At 41.1% G+C, this 18,832-nt stretch overlaps 1 long non-coding RNA gene across 2 annotated transcripts in view; it reads left to right on the plus strand.

The window, feature by feature from the left end:
* Positions 1–2,929, plus strand: part of LOC124872590 — an 80,162-nt gene extending 77,233 nt beyond the window's left edge. Inside the window, exon 6 of one of the 2 annotated variants that reach the window (XR_007039329.1) lies at positions 2,826–2,928. This is a non-coding gene — a long non-coding RNA (uncharacterized LOC124872590). Of the gene's footprint in view, positions 1–2,825 lie in introns of both variants that reach the window. The other variant, XR_007039327.1, reaches the window with a different exon arrangement.
* The last annotated feature ends 15,903 nt before the right edge of the window (positions 2,930–18,832 follow it).

Here is an 18,832-nt window from a genome sequence, read left to right on the forward strand (position 1 = left end):
ATGCAGCCCTGAGGCTGACTTCCGGGTCAGCCTCGGCGTTGGTACATTCCCTTTCCGGTTGATTTTCTGAAATGTAAATTTGTTTTCTGAAATGTAAATTTGTTTCGGTACTTGTAAAAGTGTTTTGCACCTCCCGGCCACCGTAGTTGACTCATTTATAGTAACATAATCCTCTTGCTGCAGCCAGGTTTTTGTGAGGCAAAATAAATCAATCTGATTGTCACAAATCAGGTCACTAACTAGCAATGTCTTTGAAGAGAGAGATCTTATGTTCAGTAAGCCACATTTAATTGTTTTATTTTTCGTTTCGGTCTGAGTTGTGTTTATTTTTATGAGATTTTCCTGATTTCCTCCTTTTACATTATTTTTTAATCTATTCAATTTTGGCCGTGGGTGAGACACGGCTTTATAATTGTAATGTTAAAAAAAATGGAAATTAATTAATGGCTGTTGGCCATATGTGTTTGTTTTGATAACCTTGTCAACAGACTGGCCGGCCAGTGTCGCTGCAAAGCTCCGTTTTCTTTGTTGCTGTTGGTAGCGTTGTTTCTGTTGGGCTCGGATCTTGGGCTGGACATCCCCGGTTACTCTCTTCTTCGCTGGATGCTCTCTTCTTTGTTGTTCCTGTTGGACTCGGATCTTCCTGGGCGCTCTGCACTCCTCCTGCTGGATGTCCCCCGGAGCTCATGTTGGACTGTTCATTTCCTGTTTCCGCCAATTCGCCGCCAATCACCGAAGAGATCACCCTATATAAACTCTCTGCACCTGCCACTAAGGGTGGCTGTGATTTAGACTGAACAGCTCACCTCGTTTGTTCTGGGTGTCTTGAAACCATTGACTTTGGTTGTTTGCATGCTTGCTTGTTGGTTAGCTTGCTTGCTTGTTAGAAACTTTTTTTAACTTGGCTCTAAGGAGTTTGTTTAAAGCTTGTTAAGCTTTTCTTTGAGTTGTTTGTTTACTTTAAATAGGGAATAAAGCTTTGCAGTCCCCTTTTTTTTTGTTTTTTTGTTTGGCCTTGGTAGGCACCAGCTGCCACTTGTGTAAATTGTTAGTATAGCAGTTTGATCCAAACCAATTTGGGGAGAGTCCCTCTCTTGATCAACTACAATTTTGTCGAAAGGATGATTTGGATCAAATTACAGTACATTTCTGCATTTCATGCCCAAAATAACTTCTTAAGAAGGAACTGAAGAACCTTGTTGTGGAGAAATTAGTAGAACAAGGACTAATTGTATTTCCTGAGATTCCTATGATTTCTGTGGCTCAAACTGCCGTGACTTCCTCTACTTCTTCTCAAATCAAACCTTTTGATATCACCAAATATGTTGCTCTGGTGCCTAAATTTTGAGAAGCAGAAGCAGATTACTACTTCTCAGCTTTTGAGAAAATACCACAAGCTTTGCAGTGGCCACCAGAGGCCTGGTCACTTTTGTTACAATGTTAACTCTATGGAAGAGCTCAAGAGGTTGTTGCAACTCTCCCTCTTGTTGACACCCTAGATTTTGAGAAGGTTAAGGCTGCCATTTTAAAAACCTATGAACTTGTCCCAGAAGCTTACCGACAAACGTTTAGGTCTTTTAAGAAAAACCCCAGTCAGACCTACATTGAGTTCGCCAGAGAAAAGGGAACTCTTTTTGATAGATGGTGTTCTTCATGTAAAGTCTCGAACTTCCTCAACTTAAGAGAGCTAGTTTTGTTGGAGGAGTTTAAGAACTGTTTACCAGAACGCATTGTAATGCATTTAAATGAATGCATGTCATTGCTAACTGTTTAGCTGTAAATTGTAAAACACAAAACTCTGTACAGTCACAACCGAAAGGTGTAGGACTCAGTATGAGTAAACCAAACCTTGTAAGAGCTGAAGTTGACTGCACACCTGATCCCTGTTTCAACCCTTTTCTGTCAGATGTGCTAGTTTCATTCTCTGGACAGCCTGAAGATCAGCGTTTGATTCGCATTTTACATGATACCGGAGGTATGCTCGTTGCTGGTTACTCTCTTATTCGCTGGATGTTCTCTTCTTTGTTGTTCCTGTTGGACTCGGATCTTCCTGGGCGCTCTGCACTCCTCCTGCTGGACGTCCCTGGGAGCTCATGTTGGACTGTTCATTTCCTGTTTCCGCCAATTCGCCGCCAATCACCGAAGAGATCACCCTATATAAACTCTCTGCACCTGCCACTAAGGGTGGCTGTGATTTAGACTGAACAGCTTGCCTCGTTTGTTCGGAGTGTCTTGAAACCATTGACTTTGGTTGTTTGCATGCTTGTTGGTTAGCTTGCTTGATTGTTAGAACTCTAATGAGTTTGTTGAAAGCTTGTTAAGCTTTTCTTTGAGTTGTTTGTGCTTTTTGTTAAACTTGTTTTAAGAACGAACCAGTGGCAAATTAGCTTCTTGTCCCGACTATTGTGAAATTAATTTTAGTTAAATTAATAGTTGTTGTGTATTTTGTTGTTAATTTGGTATTTTGGGTTTTACCTACTTTTTAGTGGTTTGTACTTGTAAGTACCCTCCTGTGTTTGTATTTTGTCAAGAGAAAGAGAAACCTTAACTGAAAAGCAATAAACTGCTCTTTTCTTTCACAAAACCAATAACATATGGTTTAAATGTTTACTTCCCCCTACCTGAGTTGGGTCATAACACTTTGCAGCAGCCTATACTTCTTGTTTCAGACATCAGTCTTCCATAGCCATCATCTGATAGGTTAAAAGATACACACCCTGCTCACAATCATCCAGGACTAGTTTAAAGCTCGTTTCACACAGAGTAAATCTGAGTAAAATATGTTTAGTGTCATGGTTTTTTTAACTGTCTTGACCCACATGCAGATACCACTCAGGAGGCAGAGAAAAGTTTGACAAGTTTATTTTTACCGAATTGGATTTAAGAGATGGACCCGGGACTGGAAACGCACCAACTGCATGGAGAAGGAGAACAGGTAAGTCAGATAGATTTAAGGAATGTGGGGTTTGTTAGTGAAGATGGATTTTGCTTACAGGGCAGTAACTACCAAGGGGAGAGCGATGTGGAGCCTGAGAGGAGAGCTGCAGAGCCGCTTAGTGGTAGATCTGATCCAAGGTAACTTATTGTCGTCACAGGTGGTGGTTATGAGTGAACCCATGGCAGTGCAACTGTCTTTTAGGAAGAGGGGCGCCACTCTGAGGTTGGTACTGCACCTGGTAAAGGTTTTAGGAGAGAAACACGGTGGAGGGTGAGCAAGGTTCGCTTTACTTGCGGGTCAGGAGTCAAGGAGCTTAGAGGCTGTCAGCTGGAACTTGATCCGAGAAGGAGTACTTGGAATCTTTGGGATCTTGATCTTTGTCTGAAGGCAAACTGGAACTGGATCCATAACTAGGAGTCAACTGTGAAGGAGCAAACAAGGAGATAAGTTACTATAGGTTCTTAGTATAGAAACCAATAACTTTTGGCCAGTTTGGTTTACCACAGTTGGCTAACACTCAGGCGCTGAAGTGCTGACAGCCTGCTCCCTTTATACTCCTGAGGTGATGAAGATGATGCACCTGTGTTCTCTCCCACCGGGTGCTCAGGCGCCAGCTAGTGATAAAACAAAGTAAGCAGCAGGCAGAAAGACAGTCTCCGGACTGCTTTATGTTCATAAAACAGTTTTTCAATGAATTAAGTTGTTTACATTTGTTGGTAGATGATGTCAGTAGTCAGTTACAACATCCTCCACTCTTAATGGTTAAAATAAACGAATCTGTAGCTACTGTAGCAAAATATTTCTTCAAAAAAAAACAAAATTTGTTGGCATCCTCATTCTCAATACAGTACATTGTGTAACCCCGTTTTTGCCAGTGCGATTCATGTAGTCTTCAATTATAACATTTTACAAAGTGGGAGCATACAGGGGGAGAGATCTTTCACTATTCCTCTTTGCACAAACTCTTTTGATCAAAAGAATCCTTGGTCATCCCTTATGCTCTCCTCTTTTCATTTCACACCACAGCATCTAGTGGTTGTCATGGAGACTTGGTGAACTCAAGATAGCAGTCTGCTACAGCTCTCCAACACTGAGCTATGCAGATTTTTTCTTTACCTCTCTTGCCATAGTTCCTACTGTACATCCAGTCAAGACCTATGCCCTTGTACTGCTTGGTTCTTACAGTTCCAGTTGTTTTAAGCTATGGGGGGGAAGGGGGAATAGAAAATAGAAACCAGTGGGAGCCATACGCCGCTGTTATTCGTTTCAAATATTCAGTCGCTCAGCAGGAGCTCTGAAGCACACATTTACTGAAGGCTGCATCAGCTCATGGCATCCTGAATTCAGCTGCAGGTAAGATGCCTTCCAAAACTGTTTAGACCCCTTGAACCTTTTCACACTTTGTCACCACTGGTTCAATGTTTTTTGCTTGATCTTTGTGACTGACCAACACAAAATAGTTAATTAACGGGAAGTGGTAAACATTTCTTTAGATGTTTCTTTCTGTATTTGGTTTTTAAATTTGAAAGTATGGTGTTACGTTCCCCAAAAGCAGTTTATTGATAAAACACTTTTCTAAGAAAACAACCCTCAATTCAACACACTCAAAACACCAGGCAAACCAAACCTTCACCAAGCTCATGCAGCACACATACTGCCAAATGGCCAACTGGCAATGGGACCTTCTCTTCCAGCTATACCTCAGCTCGTCAAGGGCAAAGTGCAATCAGTTGCACCCTCCTGGCTGCAGTAACCTAACAGCAAGAAACAACAAGGCAATACTTTGTGAAACCATCTTCAGCTGCAGTTAATGATGGTTCACTGAAGTAATGAAGCACAAAAATTGGGTCTGTTGCCAAACAGTTTCCAGAGCTTTACCTTCTACAACAGAAACTCAGACAGAGGAGGGAAGATCTTGGACAAGTATTTGCAATTTGTAAACCAGCTCAGGATTGATAAGATTTTGTTCAGAGCCGGAGTCAACTAGCACTAAAACTTTATGTTGTTCATGATTAACAATGATAGTGGAATGAAGCTGGAGGAACGAGGATAATTTGGGTGGTGAACTGCACCTACCATTACCCTCTGAATTACTGACGGGCTGGATCTTTTGGTCGTACTGGGCAACGCAGACAGATGTGGCTGAATTCACCACAATAAAGACATTGTCTAGATGTCAGGCATCTTTGTCTTCCACCTGGTATAAGGCTAGCTCTGCCTGCGAGTGTTTCTGAATGTCCCTTTAAGGACTAACTAAAGCTTCAATGAGTAGCTTTAGTTTATAATGCACCCCGGTAATTGTCACTACCAGTAACGGCGTTGTAACGCTGAAAAAAGTAATTCGTTCATTACTCGTTACTGGAAAAGTAAAGCCGCTAGTAATGTTCCCATAACTGCTCATCAACATAAAAAAGTAAACCACATATACATAAAAAAATGCTTTCCTTACAATTATTTTATACTAACTGGTAGGGGGTGTCTTTGATCTGGTAAAAAATTAAAGGCTATTATAGGACCAGCAAGAATATATATACAAATTAAAGGCTATAAATATTTATTTATTTTTAGTGTGCTATGTGCTACTGCAATAAGATATTAATTTATGTATAAAAAGACACTTATCTTTTTTCTTTCCACTGTTGGACATTAAATACGACTAAACTTTTCATGTTTTAGGTCATGCAGGATCACCAAAATGATTTCTATTTTTTAAATGCCAGAATAATGGGTGAAAACATTTTTATCAGAATCAGAATCAGAATCAGCTTTATTGCCAAGTTCGTACATACAAACAAGGAATTTGACTCCGGTACACTTTGCTCTTTTGTTCTGTTTTTGCATTACAGAATATACAAATTTACAATGTACAATATACACATATGTAATAAAAAAGGTGCATTTGCAACATCTGTATGCTGTTGTTTTGTACTCTATTAAATGTTCATCAGAGAAACAGCCTGGGGGAAGAAACTGTCTTTGTGGCGGCTGGTTTTAGTGAACAGTGCTCTGTAGCGGCGGCCTGAAGGTAAAACTCTAAACAGTTTATGTGCAGGGTGTGTGGGGTCTGCAGAGATTTTGGCAGCTATTTTCTTGACCCTAGACCTGTATAAGTCCTGGATGAAGGGAAGGTCAGCCCTGATTATTCTCTCTGCAGTCCTGATTATTCGTTGCAGTCTGGACCTGTCCTGTTTTGTGGATGATCCAAACCACACTGAGATGGATGAAGACAGGACAGACTGAATGATGGCAGTGGAGAAGATGACCAGCAGCTCCTGTGGAAGGTTGAACTTCTTGAGTTGCCTCAGGAAGTACAGTCTCTGCTGGGCCTTCTTTTGAACAGTGTCTATGTGTGAAGACCATCTCAGGTCCTCAGAGATGGTGGTTCCTAAGAACCACCAGAGATGGTGGTTCCTAAGAACCTGAAGTGGTCCACGGCCGATACAGTGTTGTTGAGGATGGCGAGGGGGGTGTATGGGGGTGGTGTTCTCCGAAAGTCCACCACCATTTCCACAGAGTGAGTGAGTCTTGAGTGGGTTCAGTTCAAGGTAGTTCTGACCGCACCAGTGGACCAGCCGATCCACCTGCTGTCTGTATGCAGACTCATCACCGTCCTGGATCAGTCCAATGACAGTGGTGTCGTCTGCAAACTTAAGGAGTTTCACGGACGAGTCCGATGAGGTGCAGTCATTTGTGTACAGGGAGAAGAGGAGTGGGGATAGAACACACCCCTGGGGGGCACCAGTACTTATTGATCTGGATCGGGAGAAGATGCTCCCCAGTCTCACCTGCTGCTGTCGGTCCGTCAGGAAACTGTTGATCCACTGACAGGTGGAGGCTGGGACGTTGAGCTGTGTGAGCTTCTGGTGGAGGATGTCTGGTATGATGGTGTTGAAGGTGGAGCTGAAGTCTACAAACAGGATCCTGGCGTACGTCCCTGGGTGGTCGAGGTGTTGCAGGATGAAGTGTAGACCTAAGTTAACAGCATCATCTGCCGACCTGTTTGCTCGGTAAGCAAACTGCAGGGGGTCCAGCAGGAGGCCTCTGATGTCTTTCAGGTGCTTCAACACCAGCCGCTCAAAGGATTTCATGATCACAGACGTCAGGATTATGTACAATAAGACTACTGCATTTAAACAATGGAAAAGCACAGATGATGATGTCATGGCTTTTGAAGCTTCTAACTGGTTAATTCAAAACATTTCATGGTGCCTAAAGGTCAATGGCAGATGGTGGCCTTTCAAGGAGGGGAAGCTCAATTTCAAGAACGCTGATTTGCTCATTTCGCTGTCAATCAAAAAGGGATTCAGCCTCAGGCAGATCATCCAATCATCATGCAGAAGATGAGTGTCCAGGCCAGCCGAGGCCAGCCCACTGCCCCATAGACTCCCAGAGATGCTGAGCGTCCGATGGGCGGGACAAAGCCCAGCATTTTACTTCGTTATTGAACTCACTGTTTAAAGCGCTGTGAAGCTGCGGGAATGAGTGAGAAGAAAGCCGCATCGTTACCAGTGATAAGAAGCTGATTCTGAACAAAAGTTGAGCGCGTTGTAGCGCATATTTAGTCAATGACATGTACACACAACAGTATATATTTGATCACCTATTTTTTGACATTTTAGGGGAAGCTGAGCTTCCCTTGCAGTCTTAGAGCAATCGCCACTGCTAAAGGTACCAGATTCATCGGTTTAAACAAAGACATGCATGCTAACAGAATAGGCCCTGTGACACAAGTAGCTCCCAACATGGATGCCATTTGTGTTAGTCTTATGTTTCACTGCCAGGGGACTAAGGAAGTCGTACAGGACAAACTTGCTGTTGGAATAAGACACAACAGACTTTAAATGATTAAACAAAATCTGAATTTGAGGTTTATTATTATTATTTGCCCTTTATTTACACAGGTAGTCTAGTTCAGACACAAGTTCTCATTTACAAGAGGAAACCATTCTAGGAACATGCCTTCTGAGGGGTATTTAACACTCCCACCAAATTACTCACATTAGATGGATAGAGACTTATGCAGTGAGAATGGTCATGTTGGGAACTACCTTTTCCCTATGTAAATCACGGGAATGTCCAACTATCATAACATTTAAGAAAGAAGCCTCCACACAAACAGGGTCGGCAGGGCACACTGCTTGGGGGTCGCTTATGGAAACCAGGAGCACCTGTTCCCAGCATAAAGCGCTGATTTAGATTGAAAGACACCTTAAGGCATTCTCTACAAAAAATCCATCCAAGCTTTGTACAGACACATACAAACTGATCCTAGTTCTCAAACAATACAGTCTATTTCAGTTTAATATTCAATTCAGTTAAAAAGTTTTCTTTCTAAGGAAACAGAGGAGATTGCATTGAACCACTCACTTGCAGCATTCACTCCTCCTGGACAACAGTGTAGAACAGAATAGAAATACCTTTACTGTCCCTTAGAGGGGAACTTCTGGTGTACCAGCATCAATGTGACAGGTAAGTTGAAGGATGCAGATTCACACATAGGTAAAGGTATAAATAAAACAGAAAGTAAGAATAAGAGACTGTACAGCAAGGGCAAATTTACAGCATAAGAAATAAATCCTGAGCACTTATGGAAAATAGGACACTCAAATTCCAAAAAATGACCAACTGAGTAGGATCATTTTAAACAAACACAAAACATTTATTTGTACATAAAAAACAGACTATTTACAAAAATTGGAAAAACTGTGCAAATAAAAGCATGGATGTAAACACTTATTGTGTTTGTTGGGAACAGTGATGGTTATGAAGTCTAACAGCTGCTGGGGGAAAGGATCTGCAATAACGCTTCTTTGTGCACCTAGGATGCAGCAGTCATTAACTGAAGGAGCTCTCTAGTTCTGCAACAGCTTCATTCATGGGGTGGGAGACACTGTCCAACAGACATGTTATTTATACTAGAGTTCTTCTTTCTTCTACCACCTGCACTGGTCTAGAGGGGAATCTAGGACGAAGATGGCCTTCCTGATGAGATTATCTAAAAGCTTCCGTTCAGCTGTAGATTAGCTGCTGCTCCAACACATTACACCATAGACCAAAAAAGGGCTGGGTGTGGCTGTGACCCATGTACAGAGGCCTCGGTCCTCGACATAGCTGTCCTACTTTGAGTCCGACCATGTCAGAGTCAACAAATAGCTTCTGTAGATGGCAACCTGGGGAGTTGATGGAGAAGTATGCAGCGTAGAGAGTCAACAGGAACGGTGTGAGCACAGCTCTCTGTGGGGCCCCATACTGCAGACCAGCCTGTCAGAGACAAAGCTTTGTGTCCTTGCATATGGAGGGCGCCCAGTGAGGGTTAGGGTTAGGGTTAGGGTTAGTCTCTTCTTTACAAAAGTGCCCCCTCAAAAACTCTGAATCTTCTCTTAATCTTTTTTAAAACTCCATAAAAGACTAAAATCAGTAGGATTTTATGTGAGTAGATGAGCATGATTAAAATATGATGAGGGATTTATCACAAAAAATACTCCATGAAGAAAAGGAGAGCTCCAGCTTGTCCCTCAGAAGTCCAGGCTGGATGGTATTAAAAGCACTGGAGAAATCAAAGAACATGGCCCTCACAGTGCTTCTAGGCTTCTCCAGGTGGGTCGGAGCTCAGTGCAGGAGGTAGATGATTGCATCATCCACCCCAATGCCAAGTTGATAGGTAAACTGAAACTGATCCATAGAAGAACTCACCAGGGGGCAATGATGGTTGAAAACTGACCTCTAGGGTCTTCATCATGTGAGACATCAGTGCTGCTGGCGTGTAGCTGCTGAGGAGCTTCGGATGTGTGGTCTTAGGCACTAGTACCACACAGGAGGTGTTCAACAGTTATTATACTCTCCTCAGCTTAATACACATGTTGGAGATATACCCCATGATGCCACAACAATGAGCTTCTCCAGTTTTTTCAGACTATTTCTTCACTGTACGTGTCACAGCTGGTTCTTTGTGTACAAGGAGTTAATGCACAGGTCGGAGGTGAACCAGGTTTTGATCTGAGCCACCTCAGGGGATGGAGAGGGGATGAGCTATATGTCTCCTTGGTATTGGCATACAATAAGTTCAGTGTTTTATTGTCTCTGGTGCAGCATGTAACATACTGGGTGAAGATGAGGAGAGTGGAGGACAAGGAGACATGGTTAAAATCCCTGAAGATCAGGAAAGGGCCTGGGGATGCTATGTTTGGAGTATGCTGGTAAGAGTTTTGAGGACATCGCAGGCTGCTGCAGCATTATCAGAGGGGGGAACATACACCGTTATTGTGATAATATGTGAACTCCCATGGTAGATAATGGCATACAGGAAGCAGCTCAGTATCCTTCTTGGATATAGATCCAGATATCCGTCTCTTTGATTGTTAAATGCCCAGTGTTGCACCATCTATCATTCACAAACACAGCTAGAACCCCTCCTCTTGTCATACCACTCTCCTTGGTTCCGTCTGCTTGGATTAAATGAAACCAAGACATGTTTATGTGTGTCCAGATTAACGCGGTTAGCCATGTTTCAGTTAGCATAACTAAGCTGCTCTCTCGATAAACTCTCTGATGCCGGGTAAGGGTCCCCAATTTCTCCAGTTTATTTGGAAGAGTTCTCACATTTCCCATGATGGTGGACGGGATAAAGTTCTATAACTTCCAGCTAAAAAAATAAACCGTGATAAAAGGATTATGTAGTTCACAATACTGTAATTTGTGCATAGCTGTTAGTAAGTTCTAGGATTTCTAGTCTCCATGCCATGTTCAGAATCATGGGTCAATGTTCTGACAGACTGACTGTTTCTTTCATTAAGGCAGTTTATTTTGTCTTCCATTTTTCTTGACTTACATCCCTCTACATTTCTACACAATGTAACCATATAAAACCATAGCAAAGAAGGGAATCTTCAAATGGAGCTAGTGAAAGAAAAGCTAGATTCAGACTTTGGTAAAATAAAATAAACTGACATTTAAAAAGTGAAAAATTAACACGATATACAAAGCAGCAGCAAATACAGTATATTACACACCCAGGAGAGCTATTAGCTGCAAAAGACAATACAAACAATAGGAAGAAAGGAGACAAAATAAATGGAATTGGACTATAGCATAGATATGAATTTAGTCTATAATATAGATTTAAATGATCAGATTAGATACATTTTCACATTTATGTTTTTGCTCATTGTCTGATCAGTGTGAAATGAATTCCTGCCCATATTGTGATAAATTTAATAATTTCCTTTCCTTTTGATAGCAGTTTCCTTTTATTTATTCTTTCAATATCAGCATCCCAGAGACAGATGGAGACTTCGTCCAGTGTGTCTGCCTGCAGACATTTTTATTTTCAGAAAATTAAACTCCAGCAATTCACACTCCAAGGAAATAGAAACCAGTGGGAGCCATACGCCGCTGTTATTCATTTCAAATATTCAGTCGCTCAGCAGGAGCTCTGAAGCACACATTTACTGAAGGCTGCATCAGCTCATGGCATCCTGAATTCAGCTGCAGGTAAGATGCCTTCCAAAACTGTTTAGACCCCTTGAACCTTTTCACACTTTGTCACCACTGCTTCAATGTTTTTTGCTTGATCTTTGTGACTGACCAACACAAAATAGTTAATTAACGGGAAGTGGTAAACATTTCTTTAGATGTTTCTTTCTGTATTTGGTTTTTAAATTTGAAAGTATGGTGTTACGTTCCCCAAAAGCAGTTTATTGATAAAACACTTTTCTAAGAAAACAACCCTCAATTCAGCACACTCAAAACACCAGGCAAACCAAACCTTCACCAAGCTCATGCAGCACACATACTGCCAAATGGCCAACTGGCAATGGGACCTTCTCTTCCAGCTATACCTCAGCTCGTCAAGGGCAAAGTGCAATCAGCTGCACCCTCCTGGCTGCAGTAACCTAACAGCAAGAAACAACAAGGCAATACTTTGTGAAACCATCTTCAGCTGCAGTTGCAGCAGCAGGTCTTTTTGGGCCATGTCTCTACCAGCTTTGGCCATCTACACACTGACGTTTCTGCTAATTTCCCTTGACAAATAGCTCAAGTTCAGTCAGAATGGATTACATCCTCTGTGAACAACAGTTCAAGTCTTGCCACAGATTGTCAATTGAATTTAGGTCTAGACTTTGACTAGGCCATTCTGAACCATAAAAACACATTGGACTAAACAATTCTATCTTTTGCGGTCTTTAAAATTAAAGCCCGGAAAAGTTTGTCTTTTATTCAGCTCCATCCCTCTTCCTATCAACTCTGAGCAACCTTCCAGTCTTTGATGAAGAAAAGGATCTCCACAACATAATGCTGCCAACATCATGTTTCATACCAGTACCATCTCTCTGTGTCCCACAACGCTTATGACAAACAGCACTTTTAACAATGACTTTCTTCTGTCCTTGCTTCTATAAAAGCCACATTTATGAAGTTCACAGCTAATAGTTTTATTGCTTCTCTAATTATTGTTCCCTTGCCCAGTCGGTGTAGGTGCCATGTCTTGGTAGCTCTGCAGGTGTGCCATCCTCTTTCCATGTTTAGATGATGGGATGAACAGAGCTCTGTGAGATGTTTAAAGCTTGGGATATTTCTTTAGAACCAAACCCTGCTTTAACCTTCTCAACACGTTTCTCCCCGGCTTTGCTCTATTCTTTGGTCTTCGTGATGCTCTTTGTTCTTTAATGGTCTCTAAAGAACGTCTAAAGCCAGAAACAGATCAGCTACTGAGATTACATTAATTCAATACAAATCAGTTAATTTATATTGCACCGATTCACAATACAAACCTCTTTAAAAAAAATCTATTTGATTGTATCATACAGATTCCAAGTCAAATTTATACATTCTAACTGATCCTTGTCAAACAGTGCAGTCAGGTTCTGTTTTTATTCATGTTAGTTAAAAAGTTTTTCTATCTAAGGAAACCCAGCAGATTGCATCAAGTCAGTGAATTGCAGCATTAACAGGAGGAGTTAATGCATTGTCGTTGACTGTCCAGAAATACCCTAAGGAGAGCATGAATATAGTGACAGCAGAAAGGAAAACTCCCCTTTAACAGGAAGAAACCTCCAGTAGAACTAGAACCTGGCTCAGGGTGAGTGGCCACGACTGACTGAGGGTTTGAGAAGACAGAGCCTTCACACAAAAAAACTTAGAAGCACTAGTCTATGAGTACTTTCTATGTTACACAAGTAAAAACTTAATGGCAGTAGTAGGTCCTTTAGTGGCTTCATCTAGAAGAGAAACACATGTAAGCAGATAAGCTTTGAGCCAGTCTATCGGACAAAAGCGATCACTTACGGTTTTTCGCAGTAAAGCTCAGCCAATGGCTATGTCTAGGAGAAAGATGGCGTTAAACACTGAAAAACTGATGATTAGTGATGGTTGTGGCCTTTAAACTGTCCCAGGGATGCCATTTTTCCAAGTCTTTCTTTTTGTTGACTCTTGAACTCTGACTTTAACTGAGGAAAATGAGGTCTGCAGTTCTTAAGATGTTGTTCTGGGTTCTTATGTCACCTCCTGCATGAGTCGTTGATGAGCTCTTGGAGTAATTTTGGTAGGTGGGCCACTCCTAGGAATGTCACCTCTCATGTTTTCTCCATTTGTGGATAACTCTCATGGTGGTTCCCTGGAGCCCCAAAGCCTTAGAAATGACTTTGCAACATTTCCAGACTGATAGATGTCACTGACTATGTTTCTCTCCTGTTTTCGATTTGCTTTAGATCAAGGCATCATGTGTTGCTTTTTGAGATATTTTTGCCCATTTCTTGTTGTTATACAAGTTCTATTTAAGTGGCTTAATTCTAGAGCTTTTGCTGTGATCAGGCCTAGGTGTGGCTAGTAAATCTGAACCAAAAAATTTATTCAACCGATTTAACAAGGTGGACAATTACTTTTTCCATATAGGAATAGGTTGTTTTGGACATCTTTTTGCTCTCTATTAATGAAATTATCATTTAAAAACTGCATTTTGTATTTATTCAGGTTATCTTTGTTTGATTCTTAAATTTATTTGATGATTTGAAACATTAACATTTGACAAAAAAATCAAAAACAGAAGAAAAAAAAGTGAATACTTTTTCAGACCACTGTCTTAGCAAAATAAAGTGAACACCAGTGTTGCGTTTATCTGCAGAGGATAGTTGTTTGTTTCACAAATAACTATAAGCACAAAAGGTGATAAAATCTAGATTTTATCTTCTACAAGCAGCAGTCCTAATACAATCTAGTCATGTAAAATTTCATTTTGTAGTAATTTAATTAGACTTCGTACTCTGTTGTATAAAAAAGAAAAAATAGAGAAAAAGTGTAATTGTTCAACAATGTTCAGTCACACACATCGTCTTTGCTCTTAAACACTCTTAAAACCTATTACTCCTGCACAGTGACAGTATCCAGCCTATCAGAGATCTGATACAGACACACATGTTGAATTCTGAGATTTGATGGGAGGAGATCTCACTTCAAAAGTATATTACTTTCCTGCCCTCAGGCTCAATTCCAATTTGACCCAGACGATGATAAACTGGCTATGAAATCAGCTGCACAACACACACACACACACACACACACACACACACACACACACACACACACACACACACACACACACGTACGTTGCACCACGGCAAGCATACGTACAGAATTACCCACAAAGAGGCTTTTTCTTTTAGAGCACACAAGATACACACAAGAATAATGCAGGATGTACAGACAGTCACTCAGGCAGACTTGCTGGATTCTGGTGGAGGAGCATGGGAATGCCAGGGGGTTGGAATAAAGGAGGCTGGGGAGGCAAGATAGAGGACAGTATGGGTGAGACAGGGGATCACAGACAGCTTGGGGTGCAGAGATGCTGGAGCATACACAGTGGGCAGAAATAATTCACAGAGAAGTGTTTGGCTTTTCAAATGTTTGCATTGCATGTCTTCTTCACATTCAGTTATAAGAGGCACTAGGTTCACTGGTTTGATGGTCAAGAAGCAATACTCTCTGATGCACCTGCATTGCCATCACTTCAATTAACACTGTTCAATGTATTTCAGCAAGTGTGCTAAAGCAACCCCTCCTTGAACCAGCCGGGTTACTTCTTATGGAATCTGGCTGGGCCAAGCCCGAAAGAGAGACATGAGGCCATTGCCCAGTGGGCCCACCATCTTCAGGGAGAACCATGAGGGACCGGTGCAAAGAGGATTGGGCAGCGGACGAAGGTGGAGATCCTGATGACCCAATCTTCGGATACTTAAACTGGCTGTTGGGATGTGGAATGTCACCTCACTGGGGGCGGGGGGAGCCTGAACTTGTGCGGTGGGTTGAGAGATATCGGCTAGGAATAGTCGGGCTCACTTCTACGCACAGCGTGGGCTCTGGAACCAAGCTCCTCGAGAGAGATTGGACTTCCTTGAGATAATCTTCAGATACCTGAACATTTTGCTCAGAAACATAACAGAGATTAACTCTGTCATGTTTCTGAGTCTCTCTGTGCTCTCATTTAGTTCAGCCTCCTCATCTGAATCCCTTTCAACATCTTCAGCTTGATTCTCAATGTTCTCATTCTTGCTGTCTCTCTGTCTTTCTGCCCTTTTACTTGGTGAATCCTCATCATCCGAATTTGTACTCTCTTCAATCTCTTTCTCCACTTCCACTCTCCTCTCTAACAAATATGAAGAGGATCCTGAAGCTGGCTCTGTAGTGCACATGACATCCAAAAATTATATAGTATTTCCTATATTGTAAGGCATCATAATCATTATTTCAGGTGGCCTCCAATTATTTTCTTTTAATTAAAGGTGTTAATAAATAACAAAGAGAAATGTGATTTTACTGTCAATACAATTAAAACCGTTCTGAAATAATTAGACGATAGGATTTTGTATTCTTTAATGTTTTTTCTCCTTCATAATCGATTAATTCAACACACAGCTGCTCACCTCCTTCCACAGACGGTACTTGGGCTAGTGCAGGGGGGAGCTGGCTTTTATTTCTTTTGTTTCCAAAATAAATAAACGTATTATTACCAATACATTTTAAATAAAATATGTGTTATTGTAAGTTTATTACTATTACTAAGTGTTATATTATTTTGTCAGTCTATATGGGCCCTTCTTAATCATAGGCCCCTAGAATCCTTCTCCTTATTCTCCCCTTTTCAGCACCCCTCAAGGGGATGGAGCTGGTTGGTGAGACCATGGAGAAAACACAAGACTACTCTGTTAAAACAGGCCATTTGCTGAAAGAATCCAATGACTTCATCGCACCTGACCAAGTGGAAAGCTGACATCACAAGGAAAGCCTGGACCCTAAGAAACCATGGAAAGATCCAGTGGACAAACAATTACATGACAATCAACAGAAACCTTTCTTTGATAGAGAGGGGAGCTATTATTACAGACCAACCATAAAGAGAATCTGCATTTCAGCCAGAGTTGTGAAGGTTTGGAATAAACTCAAAGAGCTGAAATAAAGTCCAAGAAAATCCATCCATCCATCCATCCAGCATGGTGTTACAATTTTGCATTGAGGATCTTGCAGTATGTTGATTTTGATGTTTTGGCCTCTTTTGGTGAATTGTAAGAAAAAAACAAAAGCAAAACTCAAGGCCAAATACTTTAATTTTTGAAGACATATTTTTCATTTCAGTCTTCATTTTACCAGGAAGATCCCACTGAGGTTAAACACATCTTTTTTAGGGAGTCCTTGCCAAGATAGGCAGCAGCAGATAAGTTACATAGTTACACATAAGAAAATAAAATACATTTAGAGACAAATCTAAGAAAAACATAAATATAATCTCAATAATATAAGCTCAAATCTCAGTATCAGTTTAAAAGGATTAAGTAAATTAATTTCCAGTCGTTCTGTAACATATCCCATGCAAAGGGTGCAGAAGAAACCAAAGCCTTCTTACTCACTTCAGCAAGTGGAACTGAATGCAACAAAAAGTCACATGAAAAGAAAGAGTAACAAACAGTACTTTTCTTTGCAATTAGTTTACATATTCATGAAGGCAGTAATTAAAGTATTGCCTTATATATAAAAACAAGCCAGTGACCGTTCTGGTGGCCAGCGCACCCCATCCCACATAAGAGTATAACTCAGTGATGTGTCAGTGCTTTACAGTTAGTGATTAACCTGAGAGCAGCATGACAAGCAGTGTCAACCATATGAAGACAGTGAGCAGAAGCATTTATATCGATAAGATCTCCATAATCCTGTCATAATGGGTTTTCTTAGACTGAGGTACACAACCACGAAGACAAAGACAGTGTTTTAACAGTTTATTTAGAAACACGGAGAGAGGTCTGACTGGAACGAGGACTGGAGCTGGCGGACAAACGCGGGGTGTATCTGAAGGAGAAATAGAGGCGGTAAACACTCTGGGAGGAAATGGAGAAAATATAAATGTGTTTTTTAGATGCTGATTTACAGGGATTGAGTTCTTGGAAAGACTGGGGGGAAATAAGTCCTTATCCACGGTGGCTTGAGACTGACATGCTGTGAACAGTTTTTGAAGGATAAAGTGCTTTGTTTCTTCTCTTCCAGGAAACTCCACTATGGTTGGAGAGTGGACAGGCAGGTTGATGGGTGGTTCTCAGATGGCTCCTGAGAAGCTGGGCTTGGAGTTGGAAGCAGAGAGGAGGCTCAGAGCTGAGGCGTCGAGGCTGGAGTTTCCAAACTCCTCTGAACATGACACGAGTGAAAACGGAGACCAGAAAGATTCCACGGCTTCCTTCAGTGAAGATTGATCTGCAACGCAGGGGGAGAAAAACAAGGACATCAGATAAATTGCTTAGAAGCAGGGCTGCAGAGAAGCAGAGGTCTAGCTGTTACCACGTCAAGTGAGAAAACGAGCTGACGCCTCCCTCTGGGTTTCCACTCCATAAGAAGCCCAGCTGATTGCTCTCAGATGAGCAACACTTGTGCAGCAGCACCCACCAGTCACACACTGTACAGAAAGAACACAGCACACAAAACACTGCCTGCATGCAGCCTGCACACAAACCACCATGGATTTGACAAAGCCAATACTGTTAAAAATGTTGCAGCTACAAGCCACTTTTTTTTAAAGCTTATTTTGAAATATAAACCCAACTTTAGCTTCGGCTTCTTCACAATATTTTTTCCAGTCATCAATTAAGACACCAGTGTATGTGTACCATTGTACCACTTCTATATCATTTCCCTCCAGAGTGGTCCCTGAGTGGGCTGTTTGCCATTGCCTTCTGGATTTGGAAAACAGTATAATTTTAGTCTTATCTGCATTAAGAATGAGCTTCTTTTGTAGTAATCAGATATGGATAACTTCAAAGGCTTTCTGTAGTGAATTAATAGCCTGAACAAGAGTTGGTGTTCAACAGTACATATCTGTCATCAGCATAAAGATAAAAATGGACATCTGACACATTCAGACCCAGATCATTTATATAGATAATAAATAAGAGGTGACCAAGTACTGAACCTTGTGGCACCCCTTTATGGACAATAACACCAGAACACAGACAATCACATTTGATGCACTGAGCTCTGTTACTGAGGTAATTTGTGAACCAAGCAATTGCTTTTTATGAATGTCCTGAATGCAGAAGTCTATATTTCAAAATATTATGGTCGAAAGTATCAAATCCTTTAGACAAATGTATAAAAGGTGTTGCACAATTTTAATTCCTATTATGCACAACAAGAATGTCATTTAAAACCTTCAATTTAGCTTTAATTGTGCTATGATGTTTTTCCAAAGCCCGACTCACATTCTGCTAAAATGATATTGGCATGTAAAAATCATTATAACTGCTCACTAACAAGAGCTTTTAGCCAATGCTGATGCATTGGATATTGGTTTATAATTTGCTAAAATTATTGGATCATGTCCCTTTAAGAAAGGTAGAATAAAACCAGAAGATTTTCTATAAT

Source organism: Girardinichthys multiradiatus, chromosome 8 (assembly GCF_021462225.1).
Source record: "Girardinichthys multiradiatus isolate DD_20200921_A chromosome 8, DD_fGirMul_XY1, whole genome shotgun sequence".
NCBI classification, from domain to species: Eukaryota; Metazoa; Chordata; class Actinopteri; order Cyprinodontiformes; family Goodeidae; genus Girardinichthys; species Girardinichthys multiradiatus.